This window comes from Anolis carolinensis, chromosome 4 (assembly GCF_035594765.1).
Source record: "Anolis carolinensis isolate JA03-04 chromosome 4, rAnoCar3.1.pri, whole genome shotgun sequence".
NCBI classification, from domain to species: Eukaryota; Metazoa; Chordata; class Lepidosauria; order Squamata; family Dactyloidae; genus Anolis; species Anolis carolinensis.
The window spans coordinates 201,076,143-201,090,107 of record NC_085844.1 but is presented as its reverse complement, the minus strand read 5'-3'; the positions used below and the strand labels follow the sequence as shown (position 1 = coordinate 201,090,107).

The window sequence follows — 13,965 nt, the reverse complement described above, 5'->3', positions numbered from 1 at the left end:
CCATAATTTGGAAATGACCTGGAGGCTCACAGCAACAACTGAGAAGTATGTTATATATTGAGAGGTTCCACTGCACTGACAGGCTACTAATTCTTACCATGAATGGATTTGTGCCAAACATGGCAGCCACAACAGAATTCTTAGCTCATTGCAGCTTCCCTGCTAAGACACATCATCCAGCGTTGTCATGGCCAGGGCATCAGCTGCCTTCTAATATCATCAAAATTCATGACTGCAGAAATAAAACGTTATTCCTTTTATGTTAAAACGCTGGGCTTGGAAGTCAAATGGCCCACAGACTTGGAATGCAGTGTTAGGAGGGAGGAGGGAAAAAAATCAATAAACCAAAAAGCCTGCAAAGCACTGTAATTAAAAATGAAAATGTAAAAGGCAGCTGGCCGCTGTATAGGCAGCCCATTAAACAATGCTTTCATGGGAATAGCGATAACTCTCAAACACAAGTGATAACTTGGAGGGAACGGGAAGTGGTAGTTCTTTCATGTTACTGCTGTAGGTAAGAGAAAATTCTCTTTAAATACTTTACATAGTGCATTTATATATACACACATACTATTTTATAAGGGGGGAAAGTAAATTGAAATTTTCCTTACCTAACATGATGATTTAAAATGCAATTACATGCACACACAAAATTATAGGATTTTTTTCAGAAATAATATGACCTGTCTAGGATGTTATCTTAAGCATGCACACTTGGAAATCTGCCCTATTGAGCATTTAATTCCACATAGACATGCCAAAGCTCATGCTGTTACACACTTATCACATTTATAGAAGCACAGACATTTATGAAAGAACCAAGAGTTTGGCATTTTCTTTTCAAAATACATCTCCCCACTCTCACACCCAGCCCTAGGATGCCAAGGTTTACTATATGAACAGTAGAAGCAGACAAATCAAATCAACATTTTCAGGCACATGGAGCAGCTATACATTTAGTATCATAGAATCATAGAGCTGGAAAAGACCTCATGGGCCACACAGTTCAACCTCCTGTCAAGAAGCAGTAAAATCGCATTCAAAGCACCCCTGGCAGATGGCCATCCAGCCTCTGTTTAAAAACCTCCAAAGAAGGAGCCTCTACCACACTCCAGGGCAGAGATTGTCATTACCTTATCTTTAAGGCTAGCAGTAGCCAATTCCATTTTGTCTCTCATCATCACCCTCAACAAGGCTGATAAAAGGAAAGAAAATATTCATATATTTCTTCAATTATATGTTGTTTAGAATATATTACAGTATACGACTTATGATCATATACTCAATAATTGGCCTATAGTTATCAACGGACATGTTATTTTTCAAGAAAGGTGGGATAAAACACAACACCTGACATGGAATGGCCAAAGTTTATAGAACTTTATTTCAATTATCATAATTTATTCTTCAGCTTTCCTGCCTCATTTGGACTCCTTTTGCTCCCTGTATCATTTCCTTTTTTTAATTGTTAGCTACCTTAACTCTCATTTTAGTACACAAGTTTAATAAAGATTTGATAACTCTAATAAATGAAATAAAAATTTGACTGCCCTGAATACAATTTCCAATCACTACACTAGGCATACCCACGGGATGAAAGGCTTTGAGATTAAGGCTGTGTCCAAAGATTAATGTTCTAACTGCAGAGGATTTACTTCAATTGTTTAGTCAACTTTCACTGTTTACTTGGAAATCTAAACACCAATGCTGAATTATTGTTTTATAACTAAACACAATGACCCTTCCATAATTTATTTGATGAGGGGATCATTTTACAAATGGATTTGTGTAAATATTAAAGACAGCATAAACACAGCATGACAAACATCTCTTAGAAGCTGCATCTACTGCAACTATTTCATATTCAGTCTGAAATGTATAATGAAAACATGCACACACACAAATGTATGTAACCATACTGGCACCAGGGCTCCCTTCCCCATGATATAACGTAGTCACTTGGTTCCAAATTTGTGGATAGGGAGAAGAAAACGCGCTTTGAATTTGTGTTTCATTACACACCTGGGTTTCAGCTTCATTTGTTATTTTAAGTAAAACAAATCAATTGACACTACTACTGTTTGAGGATTCAACAAAATTACTAAATTCCCTCTTAACAACCGAAAGTCTCTTGTTTTCCCTACCTTCCTCTTATCTAAAGTCTCCCTCCCTCATGCAGACAAATAAGAAAATTACATATTCTATATTACTCTTCAAGATAGGAGTACTGAACCAGTAATTTTGATTATCTGCTGCTGCATCTGCTGTTCATTTCTATTCAGGTGAGGAAGGGTGCATCATTTATTTATTTATTACAATATTTATATCCCGCCCTTCTCACCCAACAGGGGACTCAGGGCGGCTTACAATAAAACAGACATATAAAAACAGTACAATACACTATAAATCAGTTAAAAATTAACTTGCATAAACATTCATAAAATGCATTTATAAAATATAGATAGGCGTGTACAAGTTTAAAAGACTGGGTCTGTCAGTTGAGTTCCAGCATACATAATAGTAATTAATGCTGCTGATTCTTATTCGAAAGCCTGGCCCCACAACCAAGTTTTTACCTTCCTACGGAAGGATAGGAGGGAGGGAGCCTGCCTGATTTCAATGGGGAGGGCGTTCCATAGGCGGGGAGCCACTACTGAAAAGGCCCTGTCTCTCGTCCCCGCCAGCCGCACCTGTGAGGCTGACGGGACCGCGAGCAGGGCCTCATCCGATGATCTTAAGCTTCGAGGTGGGTCATAGCGGGAGACACGTTCGGACAGATAAGCTGGGCCGGAACTGTTTAGAGCTTTATAGGCTAAAGCCAGCACCTTGAATTGTGCTCGGTAGCTAATCGGCAGCCAGTGGAGCTGACGTAACAGAGGAGTGGTACGCTCCCTGTACGCCACTCCAGTTATTAACCTGGCAGCCTCCCGTTGGACTAACTGAAGCTTCCGAACAGTCTTCAAAGGCAGCCCCACGTAGAGTGCGTTGCAGTAGTCTAAACGGGATGTAACAAGGGCGTGGACCACCGTGGCCAAGTCTGGCTTCCCAAGGTATGGTCGCAGCTGGCGCACAAGTTTTAATTGTGTGAAGGCTCCCCTGGCCACCGCTGAGACCTGGGGCTCCAGGCTCAACGATGAGTCCAGGATCACCCCCAGACTGCGCACCTGCGCCTTCAGGGGGAGTGTGACCCCATCCAGCACAGGCTGTAACCCTATACCCTGTTCGGCCTTCCGACTGACCAGGAGGACCTCTGTCTTGTCTGGATTCAATTTCAATTTGTTGGCCCTCATCCAGTCCGACACAGCGGCCAAGCACCGGTTCAGGACCTGGACAGCCTCCTTAGTGACAGGTGGGAAGGAGTGACAGAGCTGGACATCATCTGCGTACAGATGACACCGGACCCCGAAACTCCTGATGATATCTCCCAGCGGCTTCATGTAGATGTTAAACAACATGGGAGACAATACAGAGCCCTGCGGGACCCCACAAGTCAACGGTTGTGGGGCCGAGCAGGCGTCCCCCAATGACACCATCTGGGACCGACCCTCCAGGAATGAGTGGAGCCACTGCAGGACAGTACCTCCAAGTCCCATTCCCGCAAGGCGTCCCAGAAGGATACCGTGATCGACAGTATCGAAGGCCGCTGAGAGGTCCAGCAGAACCAGCAGGGACACACTCCCCCTGTCCAGTTCCCGGCGAAGATCATCGACTAAGGCGACCAAGGCTGTCTCGGTACCATGCCCCGGCCTGAAGCCAGACTGCGCCGGATCCAGAAAATCAGTGTCAACCAAGAATCCCTGGAGCTGCGAAGCAACCACATGTTCCAAGACCTTGCCCAAATAGGGGAGATTGGAAATAGGCCGAAAGTTTCCGAATTGAGTGGGATCCAATGATGGCGTTTTCAACAGCGGCTTGATCACAGCCATTTTTAGGCTCGCTGGAAACTTGCCCTCCCGAAGGGAGGCATTCACCACCACCTTCACCCACTCGGCCAAACCCCCTCTGGCTTCTCTCACCAGCCAGGATGGGCAGGGGTCCAGGATGCATGTGGTCGGTCTCGCCTCTCCAAGGATCTTGTCCACATCCTCAAGCTCAACCAATTGAAATGAATCCAACAAAACTGGACAAGCAGGTGCACTCGTTACATCCTCAGAGACTGCCGTTAATATGGTGTCAAAGTCGGAACGGATCAGAGCGACTTTGTCCACAAAGAACCGAGCAAATGCTTCACAGCGGGCTGCCGAGTTATCAGGGCTCCCACCTTGATTGGTGGGAGTTAACAACCCTCTGATGACACAGAACAGCGCCGCCGGACGGTTCTGTGCGGACGCAATGTTGGCCGCAAGGTGGACTCTCCTTGCAGCTTTGATTGCCGCGGCGTATGCCCTAAGATAGGAGCCTAGCCGTGTTCGGTCTGACTCGTTATACCCTGATCGCCACACGCACTCTAGTTCCCTCTTCTTTCGCTTCATCGCTGCCAGCTCCTCAGTAAACCAAGGAGCTGGTTTAGCTCGGTTACTCGAGAGGGGACGCTCCGGAGCGATCGTGTCTATTGCCCTAGTCATCTCTCCATTCCAGAGAGAGACCAGAGCATCAACAGGATCACCTGCCGAGGAGGCGGGAAATTCCCCAAGAGCCGTCAGGAATCCTTCTGGATCCATAAGTCTCCTGGGGCGGACCATTTTAGGTCCACCACCCCTGCAGAGGTTGGGGGGAGCAGTAAGTCTAAACCTGATCAGGTGATGGTCGGTCCATGGCAAAGGAGCGATGGTGAGCTCCTCCACACCACCACCTTCCTCCCATCCCTGACAGAAGACCAGGTCTAGTGTGTGTCCCGCACTGTGGGTGGGACCAGATACGAGTTGGGACAGCCCCATGGTTGCCATGGCGGCCATGAAGTCCTGAGCCGCACCTGAAAGTTTAGTCTCGGCATGGACATTGAAGTCCCCCAGCACTATGAGCCGCCGGGACTCCAACACCAGGCCCGAGACCACCTCAGCTAGCTCAGGCAGGGAGACTGTAGTGCAGCGGGGTGGTCGGTACACTAACAGAATCCCTAATCTGTTCCGGTCTCCCACCCTCAGGTGGACACATTCAAACATGGTCGACTGTGGGACGGGGCACCTGGTCAGGGGGATGGAATCCTTATAGACCACCGCGACCCCACCTCCCCTCCCTCCAGATCTCGGCTGGTGCTGTACGGAATAACCCGGCGGGCAGAGCTGGGTGAGATTAACTCCTCCCATCTCGTCCAGCCAGGTCTCCGTAATACATGCCAGGTCCACATGCTCATCCAAGATGAGGTCTTGGATGAAAGATGTTTTCCCGTTCACTGACCTGGCATTAAACAGCACCACCTTTAACCTGGAGGGACCGCCATCCTGGCTACCCAGGTTAGCTACGTCAGGAGACCGTTTTGGAACTATTAACGTCCTACCAAAAACCCTAGGCCGAATTGAATGATTTGGTCTCCCTTTCCCGTATCTCCCCCTCCCAGACACCACCTCTATAGAGGCTCCCCACCCATCGGAACACCCTCCTCCCCTATCCAGCTGTCCTCTCTCCTTTTCTTCCCCTGGTCCAAATGATGTTATCTGGTTTACTAGTTTCCTGTTATAGATTGGCATCCTTACACACCCGTTCCCTTCCCCCACCCTGCAGTCCCCATAACCCTCCAGCCTCCCCCACCCTCCTCCAACAATACAAAGTGAAAATGCAGTTGCAAGGCGCAGAGGGTGCAAGAGCAGCGTAGGTATACGGGTCTAAGTTAACTAAGGTGCAAGCAGGCAGTGGTGAACTAATTCAATATGGTGCACTATGGTTTTATAATGTGCCAGGCGGGACCAATTAAGGATGATAAATTTGGTAAGTTAATCAGGAGGACCAGGCTTCACAGCACGCAATAGATGTTATAAAAGTATTTAAAAGTTGTTATAGCAGCAATATATAAACAAGGAGTGAAACTCAGTAAGACAGACTCCCAGTACAGGTATAGCCTTGGTTGTTATAATGTGAAGTCAGAAGAGGGGAACGAATGTCCTACGAATGGTTACTAAACGCGTATCACCACCTGGTTTTCCTCTCCCTTCATCACTACAAAGATGTTATGGTTTCTTCTTGAGCTAAACCAACTGAATATCGTGTCCTGATGACTTTGCCATTATTCTATAGGGGCATCTTTAGTTTTAGAAGGTGAATTTCATTTTAAACATTCAAATGGGCACTCTGATATTTCTGTTTGCAGACTTAGATATAGCCTTAAGAGCACTAGCTGATTTGCAAGTCCGGAAACTGGCTGCTTGACATATAATGTACTTGACATATAATGAATATATTGAATTATGATAAAATTAAAAAATTAAAAAACAAATCCCTCCCCATTATGCATTTCTCTTCCCCCAACCACACTCCTTAAAATGATTTAGAGGTACACTTGTGCAATAATTTACAATCATCATTTAATAACAACTGGGGATGAGAGAGGGGGAGGAAGAGAATAGTACAATGGAAAGCAAAAAGACAAAACAAGTCACATAGACCTTACCTGATCTATATGGTGGGCACCCTTACAAATTGCCCATAAGGAAATTCCACCCTGGATTGACATTGCGAAAAGCCCCATCACACAAAGCACAACTATGATGTATTCATAAAGATAGGCCTCAGGTTCCAGGGCCATAATGCCAGTTGGCAACATTCAATATCCCATAATAGTATTGTTTTGAGATTTCTTGGCCTTTTATGAGATCCTATTCTCAAAGGTCTCAAGACTGCCCTCAATGCAATAAGGACTTTAAGCTGAAATATAATGTGTATTTTAGTCCCAATCTTTTTTTACTTTAGTCCCCTTGAAACACAGTGTGTATTTATACCCCTTGTTAAAAGAGGCCCCTGCTTTTATTGTAAGGACCAGGGGAAGAGGAAACTGCTGGAGGCCAACCATGAAACATACTATGATCTACAACCTACAAGTGGAAATACGGTTTGACCAGCACATTTTAAAACCATTTGACTGTTGTATGAATCTATTTTAATTCAGTCAATGTTACTGAGTCTTTCAATAAAAAAGAAAATAATTGTGGGAAAAAGGAAATCAAGCAAGCCTATCCAGTATTTAGATACCTTCTGAAATGCAAAATATTTATTGCGTTTGGCATCTCTTGCTGCACCTAAATCTACATAATGCAGTAAAGCACTATATAATGGCAGAGGCTTCAAAAGAGAGAGATGGTACATGTGACTGACAAACATTTCTCTCTGCACCATTCTTAGAAATTCATATTGGTGCTCGGACTGCAAAGCACAGTTAAATGTGCAGCTGCAAAGCCACAGAACCCAAATAACTGCTTGTTTTTGGCATCAGGAAAACCTTTTAAATATTCAAAAAATTGGGAACATTTTATTTTGAAAACAATTTTTAGATATGAGCTGCAGTGAACAGATTTCCAGGTGGCAACAATTTTTTTTTTGCTATCAGATGATGATACAGCTTTTTCCAAGCATGTGATACAACTGGGTATGAAAAACAATGTAAGATCAAATTCTATGATCTTACTGAACTCCATCTTTACTAACAAGTATGTTTTATTTAGCCAGTCACAATCCATATTAGAAGCCTTAATTTATTGCTGCCTCAAGAACTTTGATTTTAACCACCTGAAACATAAGATGACAAAAGAAATGGCAGAGAAACAAACCAGACTATGTGTGCAGAGCAGCTTCTGGGTTCTTTGGTCTTTTATAGCACAATCTTTGACTAAAGGAACAAAATATGCCTGACATAAACCTTGGTTAGATGTGACATGCAAACACAACCAACATTTGGAAGTGAGAAATGGACTCTGGTATATATAATTTGACTTTCGCTTTCTACAAGGGCCAGGTATTGCACTGCCTTACATAAGGGATAGGTGCTTAAGGCAGCCCTATTCTCCCAATATTAAGTGATCTTCTGTTCCACAAACACATGCATTTTAAAATGCTCTTGTTTATAATTCTGCCGGCTCACAAGTATATTTGTTTCTACTGACATTGCAAAAGGGCACTAAGAACTTTTGAAGCAAACAACTTGATATGGGGCAAATGCCAGAATATTCCCATAATAAGCAAAGACTGAATATTTCCCACATTTGTCCTGAAAACCGTTAACTCTGTGCAGCTGTGTAAAGCAAGCAATTCAGGAAATAAATGTGAAGCAGGGATGTAGAAACCCTGCAGGGCAAAGGCATTAGCAACCTCAAGAGAGGAGTAGAAGTAATTTATCATTTAACATTTATCCAGCATGAGATGCTTATCATATTCCTATTTAGGGTGATTTTGTTTAAGTATGCTGCAGGGAAAGTACAGCACAAGCTTTCACTTAAATGAAGAAAAATCTGGAATAAAGGAGGGAATACAAAACATGATAATATAGTAGTGGTGCACAGGGATCTCAAACCGTTAGTGCTGCTATTTAATAAAGGATGCTTCCAGAAAATTTGGAGAATGAACAGACTAAACCATGCCAGCTCACACAAATGAAATAGTAATGTTAACTTGGGTCAAATGAGGTTGGATTTACCTCCAAATTAATTATCCATCCTATTATAATGAAGGCGAATGCTACAAGAAAAGCAGAATGGGCTATTTGCACAAGAGTGTGCACGAAATTGCTAAAAGTAGGGCACATCACCCTGTTCCATTGGCACAAAATTCTTCACTAATTTTCTTCCAAAAGGAAACAGAGTTATTTCAACAATTTTCTTCCCACTGCAAGAAAATCTTTGAAAAGCACAGTTTTTGAAGTTTATTCCCAATTTCCAATTTATTCTGTGCAAAATTCAAACATGGCACTTTTGGGGGGGGGGGGGGGACGACAACATTTTCTGCAAGAAATTTAACCATATGCAAAAATGGCAAAGACAGAACCCCCAATTATAACATTTCTGTACAGTAAAAACACTAAGATAAATATATGTTACAACCCAAGAAGTTCCATCAGATGTTTTTACAAACATCACTCACAACAGCCTCAGCTCCACAACAGATATTTAACTGAAGTCTTATAAATAATTGAAAAAAGGCTACATTACTCCCGTCACCAACCTCTTACTTTGCTCTCACATATATAAAACTATGCATTATGCATTCCTCCATCCATTGGATACTTAGCTTAAAAGTATGACTGGGCACAGAAACAGGCTTCCAAATAAAGTACAAGCACAGTCGCCAAGACAGATAATAAATGTCTTGGCTCGCATGCATAGACAGATCAAGCAGTTTGGCATGAAGCGTCTCAGACTAATACGATGCTAACAGCTTCCCAGGAAATGCATGTTTCATTGCTCTAATCATCACATTAGTCAGCAAGGTTCACCTCCTTCAACAGCTGACCAAACTCATTAATCAGGAGTAGCGTGGAAAGCAGATCAGATAGGCCCATTTGACAAGTGGTTTTTAAAAAAAGGAGGATTCCTGGTGGAAAAGACACCAATGGCAATGAGCCACAATTACTTTATTATATCCCTGTGAATAACAACTGTAGAAAGAGGGTTGTTGTATGTCTTTCGGGCTGTGTGGCCATGTTCCAGAAGTATTCTCTCCTGACGTTTCACCCACATCTATGGCAGGTTGGATACCTCACAACCTCTGAGGATGTCTGCCATAGATGTGGGCGAAACGTCAGGAGAGAATACTTCTGGAACATGGCCACACAGCCCGAAAGACATACAACAACCCTGTGATCCCGGCCATGAAAGCCTTCGACAACAAACTGTAGAAAGCATAGGAATATATGAACATCCATGCAGAATCAGAGAGGACCAGTAGACATTGTGTATCTGGACTTTAAATAAATATATGTCAAAATCCTTTAGCAAATGCACCTGAATAAAGGCAAAGGTCATGAGGAAAGGGAATGAGTCTTACGGGTTAGTAAACAGGTAAAGAGCAAGAAGCAAGGAGTGGGAATAAATGGACAATTCTCACACCAGAGGGATGTAGAAGTGGGGTGCCCAAGGTGGTATATTGGAACCTGCGCCCTTTAACTTGTCTATAAATTAAGTTGAACTGAGAGAAAGATGGAAGTGTCTGGCATGCTGACAACCCTGTTGATATTCAAGCACACAAACCAAATAGAGTTCAGAAGGACCTCTTCCAAATGGGTGGACAGATAATAAAATAGCACATGCAGTTCAAAATATATTATGATGCAAATGGAAGCAAAAAAAAAAAACCCTACCCTCACCATCCTGGTGATAACTAACAGTTAGTGGTGGGAGAGAGAGATCTTCATATCACAGTGAAATGAAAATGCAGCAGCTATGAAAAAGACTAATTCTATGTTAGGATTAGTAATACAGGGATAAAATAGCTGAAAAAATGCCATAGTGCCCTTACACAAATCTAGTGTGACCATGCTTTGAACAGTATGTTTGGTTCTGCTCTGAACACATGGAAAAACTAGGGAATATGCAGAAAAGGGCAACAATTGTGATAGGAGAATTGGAGCAAGTTCCCAATGAGCAAAGGTTACAGCGTTGCAGATTTTAAAAATAGTTTTGATGGGAAGGTGATAGTTGCAAAATTAGAAACTTAATAAGGGTGCATACATCCAAACATTGTGAGAAAGAACTGCACAAAGGCACATTTTTCTCTCTTTGACAATACTGGGACCTAAAGTCACGCAATTAAGCTGAATGGTGGGAGGTTCAGGACAGATGAGGAAACACACTTTTATAAAGCACATAATTTAACAATAGGGTTTGGCTTCACAGGACAATAGTGAGAATTTTTTTTCTATTTGTACTAGATTAAGTACAAATTTAGCAAACTTGCACAGAAACCTGATCCTGGATGGCCTAACCCTGTGGTTCTCAACCTGTGGGTCCCCAGGTGTTTTGGCCTACAACCCCCAGAAATCCCAGCCATTTTACCAGCTGTTAGGATTTCTGGGAGTTGAAGAGCAAAACATCTGGGAACCCACAGGTTGAGAACTACTGGCCTAACCCTTCAGGCTCCAATCACACACCTTGCCATATTACCTGGCCCATGTACCTGGGCCTCAAGGTGACCTCTACTGTAGACTTGTGATAGTGAATGGGTTCCATATAATAAAGTATGGTGAGCTTTCCTTGTTAATTCTTAGATGAAAACAGATAGCATTGTAGAAAATAAAACCAGTAAAGGTTTATTACAGTCCAGCTCCCGTATCTATGGAATCAGTATTGATGGTTTGGTTTATCCATGTGTGACTCCATAGTTCTGTAATGCTATCAGTCAGCACCCAGCTATGATATGATCAAGATCATCCAGATGTTGATGCCACTAATGCCATCTACTACCAGAGCCTAAAATTGTAAGAAAACTACAGGTACAAGTTAGCCTCTGTACAGAACCAGACACCTGAGGAATTAGATTCTCAAAGAAACTAGCTATTTACAAGCCCATCTTAGACCAATTTTCAAGGCAGTATATTACATGCTAAGAAGAATTTATGCCAATGTAAATCTATCTAATGACATAAGCCTATTTCTCCCAGTCACTGGGCTTTGAGTGATAGGTATGCTCATGACATCTTCTAGTTTTTCAGGGCAACTCTGTGGTATTCTATAGCTGGAAGTCCTTCACTTCAATAGGATTATTTCAATGTGGAAAAAGTTCATAATTCCTGTATTGGTGGAAGATATGTCCTCAGATTTTAAATCCATATAAACATAAACTCCCTGGAATCTTTCCATATTCTAAGCTTCTTAAACCCAGTTCAGATCTTCTCCATTCCCATTTTCTTAAGAAGCCCTCACAGAGCCAGAGTGGTGTATTGTTTTGTGTGCTGGACCAGAGCTCACCCAAATAAAACCACTGGATGACCTTGAGCAACCCCGTTCTGAACAAATCTTGCCAAGAAAACCTTGTGAAAGATTTGCCTTAGGCTCCACCATGCTTTACTTCTAACTCAGCAATTTCTATTTCATCTAACTCTCTAACAGAGAAGCTTCTATGATATATCTTTTCCTCATAATACTTCATAGTGTTTTATGAACTGTGTTTGGCTAGCATTGCCCAACATCCCACTTCTCAGGCTCTTCTTAGGCATTTATAAATACCTGTCATGGGACTAAATACCATGTGGTATAGCAACATTCAGAGCTTGGAAATCTTGCTTTTTGGAGATATAAACTGTTGAGCTATTGATTTGTAAAAACAACCAGAAGTAAATAACTTGTTTGATATAAAGTGGAAGAAAATATATTAAACTATAGAGAAACCAACAAAATGGAAGGAGGAAATCCTCTCTAAAACTAATTTATGCATATACATATGCTTGTATTTTAGTTCAGAGTAGAGATGTAGGTTGCTGAGAGAAATTGTGTAGTTATGTAAATTTTGTTCAAGTATGTTTATGCAGGTACAGGCATTGTTGTTTTCTTTATTAAAATTTCAAATTAAAGAAAGAAAAAAATTACAGCAAAAAATAATGTTGCTTTTTATACTGCATCTTCCAGATTCCTACTTACCCACATTATATTGGCTAAGATTTTGGGAACTCTACTTCACACCTGCTACAGCACCAAGCATGAGGAATAAAGTGAGATGTGCACATTATGGTTTAGTCCTTTTAACAAGTTAACCCCTCAAAACAAGATGTTTCAATTTAACACAGACAGAGGTGACTAGAAGATATAGAAAAAGGAATTAAGTGTGATACATGGAAAATCATTCCACTTCAGCCTTCTGCCATGTTAACATCAACCACAGTGTCCACAAAAGACTTTGTCCATTACCATCTCAGACCCCCCATCTCTCTCTCATCATCTATAATGCATGTAACGCATATGAACAGTCACAAACCATTGATTTGGATTTATGGGAGCCTACTAACACCTGCCTTTGCAAAGCCTGGCATTTCTGTACTGGATTTTGTTTTTCCATCCAGGAAGGAACCGAGATTAGGGAGGAGAAAAACTTCCTCTATAATTTCCACCTCGCTGGAAACAACCCTACATGTTTATGATAGTTCTGTGCAAAACCACATATATAATTTTTCTGAAGCTAGGACTTTCCAAGTGATTGGGTAACATACTATGTTCAATCCTAAAGTTCCATATTCTTTTTTAAAGTTACAGAGCCCATGTAAGTACACTTCCTTTTTCAAGGAACTAAGATTCGATCCTGGGATGGTGGAGAAGAGACATGCTCTCATTATAGTTTCCTGTTTGAAACCCTTAATAGTGTGACAGCACTCCCATTAGTTCCAAATGCAAAGCCCTCTACACAGCAGAATTTGCTGATTAATTAAATTACATGTCAATTTATATATTACTTTGGAGTGTAGCACTTACACTGTTTTTCAGTTTCAAACCAATTTTGGATATATCTTTAATTGGGTTAATGAATCAATAATTAAGAGTGCTTCTGAAGAACTGCAGAGTGAATTTCCTTCATTATTAAGGGTGCATTGCTTTATTAGTGCATGAAATGTGTGATTTAAGCAGTTAGCAAACCCTTCACTTTCACCTTCACGGATTTCTAGAAAGATAACATTGTGTTTCCTGATATGCACTAAAATCTTAATGCCAATGCAAAGTGAAACACTTTTATCTTCCAGAAACAAAATGGGATGGAAGAGATAAATGCCATACAGTGGTGTTTAGGTGCAACTGGGAAAAACCTTATAAGAAATCATAGAATCGTACAATCTTAAGATTGGAAGGGACGATAAAGGCCATCCCTTGCCTTGCATGATTTCAAAAGAGCACTCTTGAAAGATGTGCATCCAATGTCTGTTTAAAGACCTCCAAAAAAGGAGCTTCCACTGAAGTCTAATCCACTGTCAAATGGCTCTTAGTTTTAAAAAGTTCTTTCTAATGTTTAAATACAACTCCTTTTCTTGTTATTTGAATCCACTGCTTCACATCTTAACCTCTGGAACAGTTGAAAACAAGCAGGCTCTATCTTCCACTCGACATTCCTTCAGATATTTGAAGA

At 41.8% G+C, this 13,965-nt stretch overlaps 1 protein-coding gene across 2 annotated transcripts in view; it reads right to left on the bottom strand.

Annotated features, from left to right (window-relative positions):
- Positions 1-13,965, bottom strand: part of rassf5 (Ras association domain family member 5) — a 131,260-nt gene that overhangs the window by 78,022 nt on the left and 39,273 nt on the right. The window lies entirely within an intron of this gene.